The sequence below is a fragment of the Magnolia sinica genome, chromosome 16, assembly GCF_029962835.1.
Source record: "Magnolia sinica isolate HGM2019 chromosome 16, MsV1, whole genome shotgun sequence".
Classification (NCBI taxonomy): Eukaryota; Viridiplantae; Streptophyta; class Magnoliopsida; order Magnoliales; family Magnoliaceae; genus Magnolia; species Magnolia sinica.
Genome location: NC_080588.1, coordinates 37,389,864 through 37,405,187, shown reverse-complemented (window position 1 = coordinate 37,405,187; position 15,324 = coordinate 37,389,864).

Below are 15,324 nucleotides of genomic sequence, written 5' to 3'. Positions count from 1 at the left end.
AGCAGGTTGCCAGCAACTCTTAAATCGTCAAAACTTTATAAAAAATGACTTGAATATTACGTGAGAGGTTGGTAAGTGGTCCCTACGTTCTCCAAGGATTTTTGTCAAAGGAGAAAGCCAACCACCAAGAAAGGAGGTGAGGTGGTTGAGATATTAAAGTCTTTCCTCGGGGGGATTCGCTTCCAACTTCCTCTTTTTTGTTTAATACGTGGGATGTCTTTTACTGAAACGACATGATACTATAACCCACGTGTACACGATTGGACAACTCATGTGGTGGGTCCCGCTCAGACATGCTTTTTGAGATATAAAAGAGTACATTGTGCGCATGACATTATGCGCAGGTCATTGTGCGCAGAACGTCATTATGCGTAAATCAGCACAAGTGACTCCGCACAGAGATTTCTGCACAAATGGCTCCGCACAAGAGAAGGCTGCACAAAGGACTTTGCATAGAGATTCCAGCACAAAGGACTCCGCACGGAGAAGGCCACACTAAAGACTCTGCACAGTAACTACGTGACATGTTCGCACGTGTGAGGAGGTTATAAATACCCCTACCCATCAGTAAGGGGTCATTAGCAACCAATGTAGGAGAAGATTCCGAGGAGAGAGAGAGGTAAAATCCGCATTCATTGTGTGGGATAGGCGTTGTGCGGCGCACAACGCTATGAGCGCACAACGTTTCTGAGCGCACAACACTGCCAGGCGCAAAATGCTGCTGGCGCACAACACTGCCAGGCGCACAACGCTACGAGCACACAACGCTGTTGATGCACAACGCTTGCGGGCGCACTACAGACTATGCGCACAGCAGCCCAAGTGCATGATAATGCTTAGCGCACAACAATGTTCAGTGTACAATAGTTTTCAATATACAACTTCCAGCATATATTGTCTTAGTGCATGATGTCATGATGTCTTTATTTGTTTTCTATTATAAATCATGAACATTCTGTTTTGGAATCAAAGTAGAAAAGGATGTAAAAGGACTTGGAATGAATAAATGACGTGATTATCTTTCTTATTTTCTTTTGTTCATAATTAAGTGAATTAGATAATTTTCCAAATCAAACGCAATTGCTTTCATGTTCGAAACAAAATAGTGACTTTGAAGGGATTTTTTTTTCCACTTAAATATTAACGCAAGAACTGTATGAAAGATAATCACAACTGTTTGGCGCCTTACAGGCGTCAAAATGGTGACTCTCAGTGGGAACATCCTACCTTTCATCTCCAAATTAGAATATAACTTGATTTTAATTACTAACTTATGTTGTTTTACGATGTGATGGGCCCAGGAGAATATATTTCAACTAACTAATTAATGACAACCATTCAGAAGAATACAGTCTTCTACTTCACTGCGACGCGTTTCGTCGTAGAATATGCTAAGAAAGCGGCGTCAACCAAGCGTATGGAGCCACGGGTAGCTGCTACAGTTATAACTGCTTCACCAATTACGCAGGAAGAAAGAGATGACTAGATCATCGTCACTCGTAGAAGGACAAGGACTCGGAATATCACTGTGACAGGAGTGAATGCATCACCGAGAAGAGATATGGGACCGATAATGGGAAATACAGCCAGGAAACATCCTGAACTTGCTTCGCCAGCAATCTACCCTACGCAGATAATAACTCCTCTAGCTGCACAAGATTTCCCTGCCTTGCCTGTCAAGAGCTCCCGGTGGACAAGAGAGCAGAAAGGAAAGGTTTTACTGACAAGTCTATCAGGATCCACATCACCAATCTCTATGTCTTCCCGATCGATCGGTTACTCCAGAAATGCGCAAAGATCATATGAGTCTCTTCTTTCCGCGACTCCTAACATCAATACACTCCCATTCAGCGTCGACTACTGCCTCGTCAAGGAATGGAGAGGCTGCCGTTCACATGGCCGGAACAAACCGAGGGTCTTCTCTAACTATAGAGGATTGAATCGCTGAAATGGTAAAGGCACAGAAAGCACTAATGGAAGAATGTAGAAACCTCTGGGAGGCCTTAGGAACACTTGCACACAACGTAGCCCGAATGGCGGTACCCTCAGTGACCGATAATGCGAATGAATGAGAACAGCACCCCAAAGGGTCGCAGCTGCCGATGACCGAGTCACATGGATCTGCTCCCATGATGAGAGTAGTGACACAGGAAGAAGTACGACAAGTTGTCGAAGAAGCAGTTATGTCATAAAGAGAACGTGAGGGCACATGGAGATTGTAAGTGCTATAGTTTATAGCCCCTTTTTGTTGTCAAATTTGTGGTGCCAAAGACACTGTTATGAAGCTTGCATCTGTGAAGAACAATGCTATACTCAAGATCAACTTTGTTTGACAAGCACTGTTCACAAGTCAAATCTCAAGAAGCTTTCAAGTTCAACCTCAAGATCTCAAGAAGCTTTCAAGTTTGAGCTCCATCAAGACTTCAAGCTTTGCTACTTTCAAAGGTCTCTTGTCTCTAAGTTTCAATGTCCTTACTTCACTATTGAGGTATGACTAACCTTAGGTTGACCTTCAGAGTACGTCATTCTGGATACATAATTCATATGTTTTATATATGTGAGTTTAGGCTGTTCTAAGACTAGTCCTAGACTTTGTTCGACTAGTCCTAGCACTGCTTCGACCTATCTAAGAATTTCCTAGATCAGTCGTAAGTTTGTTGTAAATTTTGGATATTTTCTGTTTGGCTTCGACTAGTCTTAGGGTTTTTTCGACTAGTCGTATGAACAGTGTCGACTGTTTCTTCAACTTGTCGTAGAGCTACAACTTAATGTATAGCATTAAAGATTGTCTAGCTTCGACTAGTCGTGTGAAACCTACGACCAGTCGAAGGGGACCTACGACTAGTCGTGAAACCGACAGATCTTATCGCGCCCGAATTTTTAAATATCTGTTGGTTCTACGACCAGTCGTAGAGGTCTTTAGATCAGTCGAAGACGTGATTTGCTCACCTATAAATAGAGCATGAATCTCAGAATAAAATATGAATTTCAAGTTAATTTAATTCGGCCTTCTGAGAGATAAGTTTGTGCTCCATTTTAAGCTAAGTGTGCATATTTAATATTGATCTCTTTCTTTAGCTTTTCTTATTTGATTTTGTTCTTGTATTCCAATCTTATTTAAAAAGTGGAATTGCTATATTCCGTCTTCTTGGAATCAAAATTAAATAGAGCTATGTCCAATTGGTTTAATTTAAAATCTGTTAGAACTTAGAACTATTACAAAGAGAGTATTGGACATTGAACTTTGACATTCAAATCTCTACTCCGACTTGGGTCTTCTGGGCTGCTACAACGAAGGAGAAATTCAGGTATTTTATGTTTGTGTAATTTACTTTCATTTGATTTTCTTTTGGGATTTGCCAGAAAAATCTCATCGTATTGGTTATCTGAGGAGAGCCAGGAAAATTCAGAAGAGGGTTTTTTTTAATTGTGTAAGCCCACAGAGAAAAACACAATTGTGAAGGTTTTGGGTGAACCTGGAAAACCTATCTTTAATAGTGAACGCTGATATCCCCTGTGTGAGAATATTTGGAGTGGAGTAGCGCTGTGTGGCTGTTGTTGAACAGTTGGTGTACACACAGCCAAACCACTATAACTCTGTCTTGTAGTTTGAATGCTTGCTTAAGTTTTATATCTCTTTTCATTCAGATTTGTGGAATGTATGTGTGGATGTGAATGTTGTAAAATTTAAATTTCAAGCACAGTGGGAATGTTGTAATAATTTAGTTTTAAATTCCTACAATTTATTTCAATTCCTTGTTATTTATTTATGCCTCTCCGGTTTGAGTTTTTGATACAAAGGACGTTCTAGAAATAAGGTTGTCCTGCCATAAACCTTTGGTTTTTATGGTGTAAGGTTGTCCTTAGAACTGAATTCGTATCAACCTCTCAATACTTGTTTAGTGAGATTGCTTTTATTTCAGCATTGTGATTTGATTTAGTTTATTTGGCTATCTATCTTACTTTATTCCACTATTAAAGTTTTAATTTGGCATCGTCCTATTCACCCCCCCCCCCCCCCCCTCCTAGGATATATAGCTAGGTCATTTCAAGTGGTATCAGAGCCTAATAGCTCGCTCTTATTGCTTTTTATTTGGATTTAATTCCTGAGCTAACGATCTAAGCTATATATAAGTTGTCAAATTTTGATAGCCTATCAGTCACTAGGCCTCCACCCTTTGATGGCTCCAACTATGCCTATTGGAAAGCCAGGATGAGGATTTTCCTCAAATCAATGGATGAGAGTGTGTGGTAAGCCACAATGACTGAATGGAACCCACCTACCACTGAAGTGACTAGTATTGATGGTTCAAAATCAATGAGAGTAATACCATATTTCTCATGGACCACCCTTCAGAAAAATGAGAGTAGTGTCAATGCAAAAGCACTAAATGCAATCACTTGCGCACTATCACCGGATGAGTTCAAAAGAATCATATCCCATGATACTGCAAAGCAAGCCTGGGATATATTAGAAATGACACACGAGGGTACTACAATTGTCAAAAAATCTAAAGTCCAACTCACAACCAAATTTGAAGAAATTCATATAGAGGAAAATGAAATGTTTATGGACTTTTACACTAGATTAAATGACATTATAAACTCAATGTGGGGTCTTGGCGATAAAATCTCAGAAAGTAAAGTGTGTGTAAAGATACTACGCTCACTTCCTGAACGATTCAACTCTAAGGTAACCGCGATCGAGGAACTTCATGATACGGACAATATGAGGGTAGAAGAACTAGTTGGTTCTTTACAAACCTATGAGTTAAACTTTAAAGCTTCCAAAAGTAAATCTATCGCTCTTAAATCTTCTAAAGAAAACTCTGATTCTAAAGATGATATGACTCTTTTAGCGAAAAAGTTTTATAAGGTTTTCAAGAGTAAAAAGAGGATTGATTTTCAAAAATCAAATGATAAGAAAAGATCAAAACCCAAATCTAAAACTTGTAAGTCTTTGAAGGATAGTCAATATTACAACTGCCAAGAATATAGGCATTTAGCAAACAAGTGTCTTAAAAAGGACAAACCCAGAAAGAAGGGTATGTTGGCTACTTGGGATGAATCATCTGATTCTGAAGCTTCTTCTGAGTTAGAAGATTCTGAAACTGAGTCGGGCAGTGAAGTTAAAGCCCTTATGACTCTAGCCAAATTCACTTTTTCTGATCATGATGATTCAACTAGCGAAGAAAATATGAATAGTGATTATGAAAATGAAGATGATCTTCAAGATGCTTACAGTGCCCTATACAAGGAAAGTTGTAAAATTGTTGTCAAACTTAAACTTCAAAAAGAAAAGTTTTTTAAACTCAAAGAATGTTTTGAATCTCTTGTTTTAGAAAAATTCTAAATTTCAGATTGTTTTGAAAAATCAAAATGTGATTTAGAATTCAAAACCTCCCTGATTGAAAATCTAAAATCTGAAAATGAGAGACTTAAAAATGAAGTATCTTCTCTTCAGAGTTTAAAAGATACATGGAGGTATGCCTAAGGAGATCCAAAGTTAGAAAAACTTTTATCTGGATCTAGAAAATGTGGTGACAGATCCGGGTTGGGCTATGATAAAAATGTTCCTCCTAAACAAAAGTATACTTCTCCTAAGTTTGTGAAAGGGGAGTCCTCTAAATCAAAAGGGAAAAATACTAGTCAAGGTTTTTCTAAAATACAAAAGCTTTTCAAAAACCTAGAGGCAGCTATGTCAACTTCAAAAATCAGAACAGAAACCCACTAGCTGAAAAGATAGTGGATTTACTCAAGGAGCTCTTAAAATCTAACTCAGTAGGTCATTCTTATAACAACAGTTAGAAGAAGACCAACTATACTCCTAAACCCAAAACAGTTCTGAAATGGGTTCCTAAAGTTGCCTGCTTGGTTGCCCACACCCCTGTCAAAGCAACAAGCCATTTAAAGTGCTACCTAGATAGTGGATGCTCCAGGCATATGACAGGAGACAAGGCCTTATTCACCGATCTTAAAGATATGACTGATGGGTCAGTTACTTTTAGTGATGGAAGCAATTGCAAGATTATGGGCCAAGGTACGATTCAACTCTATAACCTTCCTTTGTTTAAAAATGTTTTGTTTGTTGAAGGTCTGAAACATAATCTTCTAAGCATATCACAAATTTGTGATAATAACTATAGTGTTCGGTTTTCTAATCAATGCTGTGAGATTCTAAACAACAAGGGTTCAGTAATACTAACTGGACGTAGAACGTCTGAAAACTGTTATATTATTAGTGAATCCAACTCATCTAATCAATCGTATTACATGGTCCATACAGATGAGACTGATTTGAGGCACAAACGTCTTGGACATGTATACTACCAAAATCTATATAGATTGAGCAAATGAGAACTTATAAGAGGTTTACCCAAACTGGAAAAATTAGATAAAATATGTGGTGAATGCCAGATTGGCAAACAAATGAGGAACTCACACAAAAAGGTGAATTCCAATACCACATCAAGACCACTCGAGCTTCTTCATATGGATCTTGTAGGACCTACCATGATGGAAAGTCGAGATGGCAAAAGATATATCTTAGTAATAGTAGATGACTTTACTAGACATACATGGGTTGTCTTCTTAAGAGATAAATTAGAAACCTTTGAAGAAGTGAAAAAGGTTCTCAAAAGGATTCAAACTGTAAAAGGTTCTCAAGTTAGTAAGATTCGTAGTGATCATGGATCTGAATTTGAGAATAGCGGTTTTGAGAAGTTCTGTAGTGACCAGGAAGTATTACATGAATTCTCAGCGCCCAAAACTCCACAAAAAAATGACTAATGTCATGTTGAACAATATGAAGCTCTTTAAGAATCTTTGGGCTGAAGCAGTCAATATAGCTTGCTATATCATTAACCGGGTTTACACTAGTAAAGGTAATAATAAAATGGCTTACGAATTGTGGTTCGATAAAAAGCCTACTGTCAAATACTTTCGAGTTTTTGGTAGCAAGTGTTATATTTTACGAGATCGTGAATATCTGGAAAAGTTTGATACGAAGAGCAATGAAGGGATCTTTTTAGGATACTCTTTAAACAGTCGAGCTTATAGGGTTCTGAACAAAAGGATCGCTGTGATTCAAGAGTCTATCAATGTAGTCATTGATGATCATTTAAACACACCAGTCTCAAGTTCAGATAATGATGAAGTACTAGTAATTGATAAATCTGATTCTTCATCTAATTAGACTGATTCTGAACTAAGGAATGTTAAAGATCATCTAACCCCACAAATTCTTGGAAACCCTCTCACTGGTGTTCGTACCCGTAGACAACTTGAGGATATATGTAATTACGTATGTTTTACATTTCAGATAGAACCATCTAACGTAAAAGAAGCTCTTGCTGATGAAAACTAGATTGTTGCGATGCAAGAAAAACTTAACCAATTTGTGAGAAATGATGTTCAGTATCTCATACCTAGACCTAAAGACAAACACATCATTAGAACCAAATGGATTTTCAAAAATAAGTTTGAAGAGCTTGGCAATATAATTCGAAACAAGGCTAGGCTAGTGGTACAAGGTTACACTCAAATTGAAGATATTGATTTTGATGAAACCTTCGCACCTGTAGCACTGCTTGAATCAATTAGACTCTTTATATCCATTGCGTGTTTTAGAAAGTTTAAGATTTACCAAATGGATATGAAAAGTGCATTTTTAAATGGCGATCTGCATGAGGAAGTCTATGTTGAACAACCGATGGGTTTTGAAGACCCCAAAAATGCTAATCATGTGTATCACCTTAAAAGACACTTTACGGTTTAAAACAAGCTCCTAGGGCATGGTACGAGAAACTAACAAAGTTTCTATTAAGCCATAATTTTCAAATGGGATGTGTTGATAAGACTGTTTATCAAAAAATATGATGATCACATTTTAATAATACAAATTTATGTTGATGATATCATTTATGGATCTACTTGTACTGACATGCTTTTGAGTTTGTAGATTTGGTGAAATCTCAGTTTGAAATGAGCATGGTTGGGGAATTGAATTATTTCCTTGGGTTGCAAGTAAAGCAAAAACTTGATGGAATGTTTATTTCTCAATCTAACTATGCTATGAATTTGATTAAGAGATTTAGATTTGAGAATGGTAAGAATTTTGATACTCCTATGAGTACAACTTTGAAACTCTCAAAAGATTCTACTGGTAAAAAAGTAGATCCGAAATTATATCGTAGTATGATTAGTAGTTTACTGTATTTAACTGCTAGTAGACCTGATATCGCTCTAAGTGTTGGTATTTGCGCTAGATATCAATTTGATCCTAAAGAGTCGCACTTGACTGCTGTTAAGCGGATTATGCGATATGTCGCAAGTACTATTAATCTCGGTCTCTGGTATCCACATGAGACTAGTGTTCAATTAGCTGGGTACTCGGATGCTGACTGGGCTGGTAATCTTGATGATAGAAAATCAACCAGTGGTGGTTGTTTCTATATTGAAAATTGTTTAATTTCTTGCTTTAGCAAGAAACAAAGTTCTATATCACTTTCAACAGCTGAAGCTGAATATATCGCAACCGGTAATGCGTGTACACAGCTAGTTTGGATGAAACGTATGTGAAGTGATTACGGAATTAAACAGGATTCTATGTTATTATATTATGATAATTCCAGTGCCATAAATATTTCAAAAAATTCAATTCAGCATTCTCATACTAAGCACATTGACATTAGATTTTATTATATTCGAGAATTATTAGAAGAAAATGTTATATATTTGGAATATCCCTATCGAGAATCAACGTGCTGACATTTTCACTAAACCGCTCAACAAAAGCAGGTTTAACAAAATGAAATTTGATCTTGGCAAGTGCATTTTAAAGTGATTATTTATGCCTATTTGTATCATAGTGTTTTAATTGCTTGATTTGTTTTCAAATTTTTGAATATAATGCTGAAAATCAGTTTTTCTGGCCGGTACTTGACCAGTCGTGAATCTACACGACTAGTCGTGCTACGACCGATCGTGTACATCCACGACTAGTCGTGAATCACGTTAAGCTCTTATAATTTGGGGAAATGGTTCATCTTCTTCATTTCTTCTTCTCTCTCCTTCGAGCCGACGCACGACCAGTCGAACCCATCCTTCAAAATCTTCAAGGTTAATGCTCTATTTGCATTTTTCTTGTATATTTGTGTCTAGATTTCTTCTATTTGACTCTTGAAGTTATCTACTTCAAATTTCGTTGAGATTTGGGGTTTTTCTTGGGTAAAATCTGATTTGAGAAAACTCATTTCTCACTCCTTTGCAACTCTCCATTTCCTTGAAATCCTTGTTACAAATGGCATATAGAGGTAGAAAAACAACATCCCGTGGTCCTTCTTCTTCCTCCAGATCAGCCCCTATTACTAAGCGTCATCTTTGGGCTCCCGAGGATGATCCATCTTATATTCGGGACATCAGATTACGTAATGTTATTGTTGAACATCCTGTTGATATTAATCATGTTGCTCCTTTTGATATCCTTCCTATGCTCCAAGCTGTAGGTTGGGATAACTTATTACATTGGAGTGGGCCAGCATACTGGTCCATTGCCCAGTTCATGTTTGCATGCATATGTGATTTTTCATTGGAAAATTTATCTGTTAAGATAGCCACAAGAGAAGTACCATTTGACGTTGATCGTCATTTGATTTCAACTCTTATGGAAATTCTTGTGAATGATGAGGGCATTCCTATCCATAACTTATCTGAAAAACCCTTTGTATCTTAAAAACGTATGCTCACTAAAGATTTATGTAATTTGGACGTTCAATGGACTCATAAAGGGAATGCGCTTCCTTTAAAATATCTATTACCCAAATATAGAGTTCTTCACAAAATCTGTGTCTAACTTGTATCCTCGATCGTGTAATAAATCTGAATTGACTTCCTTCATGGTCCGTGTTCTTCATGTTGTTGCTAGCAGTGCTCATGTTTGTCTACCATCCTTGATTTGTCACTCCATTATTCAGTTTCGACTCCATCCTGGTCACAGTGACATTCCTTTTGGTTATTTGATGACTGTGTTGGCTACGCATATGTTAGTCGATATGCCGGTTGGAGAGGCCTCTATCCATCATCTGATATTTAACAATTCTAGTATCAATAAGATGAAGCTTGATTTCCTTCCTGGTCAAGGTGTTGGTGGTGGCAATGCTGAAGCTGAACATGAGGAAGAAGCTAGTGTTCTTCCTCCTGATGATATTAACATAGATGATATATTTGAAGAACGTGAATCTGATTCTAGAAATGATCAAGATTATGAGCCTTCTAAGTTTGATGCACGTCTACGTGCATTGAAAGATAAAGTTGAGAATATGAATGTTAAGATGGAAAACATGTCTGTTGCCCATGATTTACAATTCAAGTATATGCGCAAATATTTTAGGCGCTTGAACAAGGGCTTGCATCAACTTGATCCTTCCATCCCTGCACCTTCATCTGGTTCTAATTAGATCTTTTAAGTTAGCTGGTCTGTTATAACTTTATTACTCTTGTGTTAGCTTAACTGGTTTTGAGACTGTAGCTATTTTTGACTTAGCTCTGTATATGAATTATGTGGGCTATTTATGCTGGCTAATCATATCATGTCTTGTTTCTACTCATATATCTCTTTCCTTATTTCTCCTCGGCCATCTGTTCTATGCTTCCTTTGTCCTATTGTGACAAAAAGGGGGAGAATGGATATGGATGTGATGTCTAATGATTATGTTATGAGGGAGTAGCATTCTATGTTACTCAGGGGGAGTAGTATATGCAGTAGTGGACTGTATGTTATGTTGAATATTGATTTACAGGTTTGCTGGATCATGTTAGTATGCCAGTTGGTAACAACTGGTGCATGATTCTTTAATCAGATATTCTGTGTTATGTAACATATCTTGGAAGTGTGTTTTGTCACTAATTTGATAAAGGGGGAGATTGTAAGTGCTATAGTTTATAGCCTCTTTTTGTTGTCAAATTTGTGGTGCCAAAGACACTGTTATGAAGCTTGCATCTGTGAAGAACAAAGCTCTACTCAAATCAACTTTGTGTGACAAGCACTGTTCACAAGTCAAGAATCTCAAGAAGCTTTCAAGTTTGAGCTCCATTAAGACTTCAAGCTTTGCTACTTTCAAAGGTCTCTTGTCTCTAAGTTTCAATGTACTTACTTCACCATTGAAGTATGACTGACCTTAGGTTGACCTTTAGAGTAGGTCATTCTGGATACATAATTCATATGTTTTATATATATGAATTTAGGCTATTTTAAGACTAGTCCTGGACTTTGTTCGACTAGTCCTAGCACTGCTTCGACCTATCTAAGAATTTCCTATATCAGTCGTAAGTTTGTTGCAAAATTCAGATATTTTCTGTGTGCCTTCGACTAGTCTTAGGGTTTGTTCGACTAGTCGTATGAATAATGTCGACTGTTTCTTCGACCTGTCGTAGAGCTACGACTCAATGTACAGCGTTGAAGATTGGCTAGCTTCGACTAGTCGTGTGAAACGTATGACCAGTCGAAGGAAACCTATGACTAGTCGTAGACTACCTACGACCAGTCGTGAAACCGCCAGATCTTATCGCGCCTGAATTTTCAAATATCTGTTGGTTCTACGACCATTCGTAGAGGTCTTTAGACCAGTCGAAGACGTGATTTGCTTACCTATAAATAGAGCATGAATCTCAGAATAAAATATGAATTTCAAGCTAATTTAATTCGGCCTTCTGAGAGATAAGTATGTGCTTCATTTTAAGCTAAGTGTGCATATTTAATATTCTCTTTCTTTAGCTTTTCTTATTTGATTTTGTTCCTGTATTCCAATCTTATTTGAAAAGTGGAATTGTTGTATTCCATCTTCTTGGAATCAAAATCAAATAGAGCTATGCCCAATTGGTTTAATTTAAAATATGTTAGAACTTAGAACTATTATAAAGAGAGTATTGGACATTGAACTTTGACATTCAAATCTCTACTCTAACTTAGATCTTCTGGGCTGCTACAACAAAGGAGAAATTCAGGTATTTTACGTTTGTGTAATTTACTTTCATTTGGTTTTCTTTTGGGATTTGCCAGAAAAATCTCATTGTATTGGTTATCTGAGGAGAGCCAAGAAAACTCAGAAGAGGGATTTTTTTAATTGTTTAAGCCCACAGAGAAAAACACAATTGTAAAGGTTTTGGGTGAACTTGGAAAACCTATCTTTGATAGTGAACGCTGATATCCCCTGTGTGAGGATATTAGGAGTGGAGTAGCGTTGTGTGGCTGTTGTTGAACAGTTGGTGTACACACAGGCAAACCACTATAACTCTTTGTCTTGTGGTTTGAATGCTTGCTTAAGTTTTATATCTCTTTTCATTCAGATTTGTGGAATGTATGTGTGGATGTGAATGTTGTAAAATTTACATTTCAAGCACAGTGAGAATGTTATAATAATTTAGTTTTAAATTTCTGCTATTTATTTATGCCTCTCCGGTTTGAGTTTTTGATACAAAGGACGTTCTAGAAATAAGGTTGTCCTGCCATAAACCTTTGGTTTTTATGGTGTAAGGTTGTCCTTAGAACTGAATTCATATCAACCTCTCAATACTTGTTTAGTGAGGTTGCTTTTATTTCAGCATTGTGATTTGATTCAGTTTATTTGGCTATCTATCTTACTTTATTTCACTGTTAAAGTTTTAATTTGGCATCGTCCTATCCACCCGCCCCCCCTCTAGGACGTATAGCTAGGCCATTTCAGAGATTCAGATATCGAACACCGTACCCGAGGGAAGTAGAAGATATCTCATTTCCAAACAATTTTAAGCATCTTGATTTTCAGAAATTCAACAAGAATGGGTCACTAGAAGAACATCTAATGCACTCATCACCAGTATGCTGAATTTCTCCACAGTGCCCTAGTATTGCCTCCTATTATTTGGGTCTTCTCTTACGAATAAAGTGTTCAGGTGGTATTCTAGCTTAATGCCTGGGTCGATAAGGACATGAGAACAAATGCAAATTGCATTCATGTCAAACTTCTTCTCATCAAAATGTGATGTCAGTATCACAGAACTAGCTTCGGTGCGACAGAGTGAGGGAGAGCCAGTGAAAAATTTTATAGACAGATGGAAGACCTTAGGAGCTTCTTGTAGACAATTGCTAGAAGAAAAAGAACAGGTGAAAATGTGCCTAAACTCTATGGAAACTGGAGTAGCATTTGGACTCACCAGTGCTGACATCAGAACCTTCCGCGACTTGGCTACGAAAGCGCACACTGTAGAACTGATGACTTGAAAAATTCCGGTGTTCAATTATGAAATGATCAGAAGAGGATCCAAGAAGTTGATCACAAATGTGGTTGAGCATGAAAAGAGAAGCCAGGACACGAGAGAAATAAAGGGTAAAAGGACAGAAAGGAAAGAAGAGTTGAATCGCCCCAGAGGGAGGTTTTACGACAAAAAACCCCGATTATTGAATTCTCATGAGGGTTTTGCATTTAAAAGAGAGGATATACTTCTTACGATGAATCAATTGTTAAAAGCCAGAACAATTGAATTGCCACTGTCAAAACGTCCCGAAGAAGCATCTAAAGTAAAGGAAAGAGACTTCTGTCACTATCATCACATAGTAGGGTATTCGACGGAAAACTGTACATTGAAGTATAAAAACGTGTCACTATACATTGAAGTATATTATACAAAGAATGATAAACAGGGGTGAGATAATAGTCGGAAAAGAGAAAGAAAGAGATAGAAGAGCGATAGAAAACGTGTTTACCTTGCGAGAAGATTACCAGGAAAGGACAAGGGTGGATAATCAGACAACAGTGGGAAATGTTGCATTGACTACCTTGGGATCAGGGAAGAAGATGGCAAGTCTGCCAAATTCGAGAAGCGAAAAACTAAAGATAGAAGCAGTTAAGAATCGCACCAACAACAATAATAGTGGTGAAAGAGAAAAGGGGAAGGAGATAGGGACGGTAACTTATGACATTATAAGCCACTTGAAAGGCATTCCAGCTTGATTGAGTGTCTATGATGCTCTGAAATTGTTAAAAGACTCTTGATAAAGCCTGATTAAAGCCTTATCTGATGAAGGTATAAGGGGAGTGTTGCTGCTGAGATGGATAATGAGAAACGAGAAGATTGTATGCCAGTTATCTCCTTATCTGATGAAGACCTGGTTTGTGAGGGGGAACATAATAGGCTGTTGATGATAATGACCCATATCACGGTAAACAAGTAAAGCGAATAATGCTCGATAACGGGTCTGCTGTAAACCTTTTGTCATTAACAATGCTGAATGAATTAGGTTATCGACGCTCGAACCTATGCCCTAGTGGAATGATGATACAGAGCTTTAATCAAGATGGACAGCGTGCACTTGGAAAGATCACAATAATGCTGGAGATAGGAGAATTAACTATAAATGTCGTCTGCCACGTTATAAACGCATTAACTACATATAATCTTCTTCTGGGAAGACCATGGATGCATCAGTATGACATCATACCTTCTACCTTGCAGTGTTTCAAATATTGCAAAGACGGGGTGCAACACAAAGTATTAGCTGATCCAAGACCATATACAGAAGCTGAGGTTTTTTTTTTACGGACATGAGTTTTTATGATGCATTCGCTAGTGAGGAAGAAAAGGAGAATGATGAGAACAAGGCTCCAGAAAATGCTTGCATGGAAATAGTAAAAGAAAAGGAAGCGAAGGCGTCCGCAACAGAAAAGGTGAAAAAGAAGTTTTATTTTGTCCCGAAACATCAACGACAGCTAGGACAACTGCCACTAACATTACTATCGCTAAAACAATTGAAAATTCTGCAGTCAAATTACACAGTACCGCTCCCGTATGCTGAAAGGAGTAAGCCATTTTCCCATGTTCCGAAAACGAATTCATGTTAAGTCCAGCGCAAGATATCTAGAACCGATCGAATTCTATGCTCCCTCAAAAATGAAGAAAGATGAAGCAGTTGACAATGGTGTGAGAAATGAAAGATTAACATCTAAAGAGCTGGAAAGATATAGCTTGGCAAGTCGAAAAATCTTGAAGAAAATGGGCTTTGGCCACGAAGAACCTGTTGGCTTAAATTATGGAAAATGAATTCAGATTCCAATCGGGGTGAATTAAAAGAAGCGAGAAAAATTTCGAGGACTGGGGGCAGAATGTTCAGTGAATATGTCATACCCCAAACTCAGAAACCGGGCTCACAAAATTTCCGATCACCGAATTCGGTGCCGACAGCCTCTATAGTATCCCATTCTCGGCTCCCAGCGTCCATACGCCAGATTCTGATCTTGGGATCCTACAAGGAGAATTTTTCAATATACATTTAACTCGTAATAAGCATAA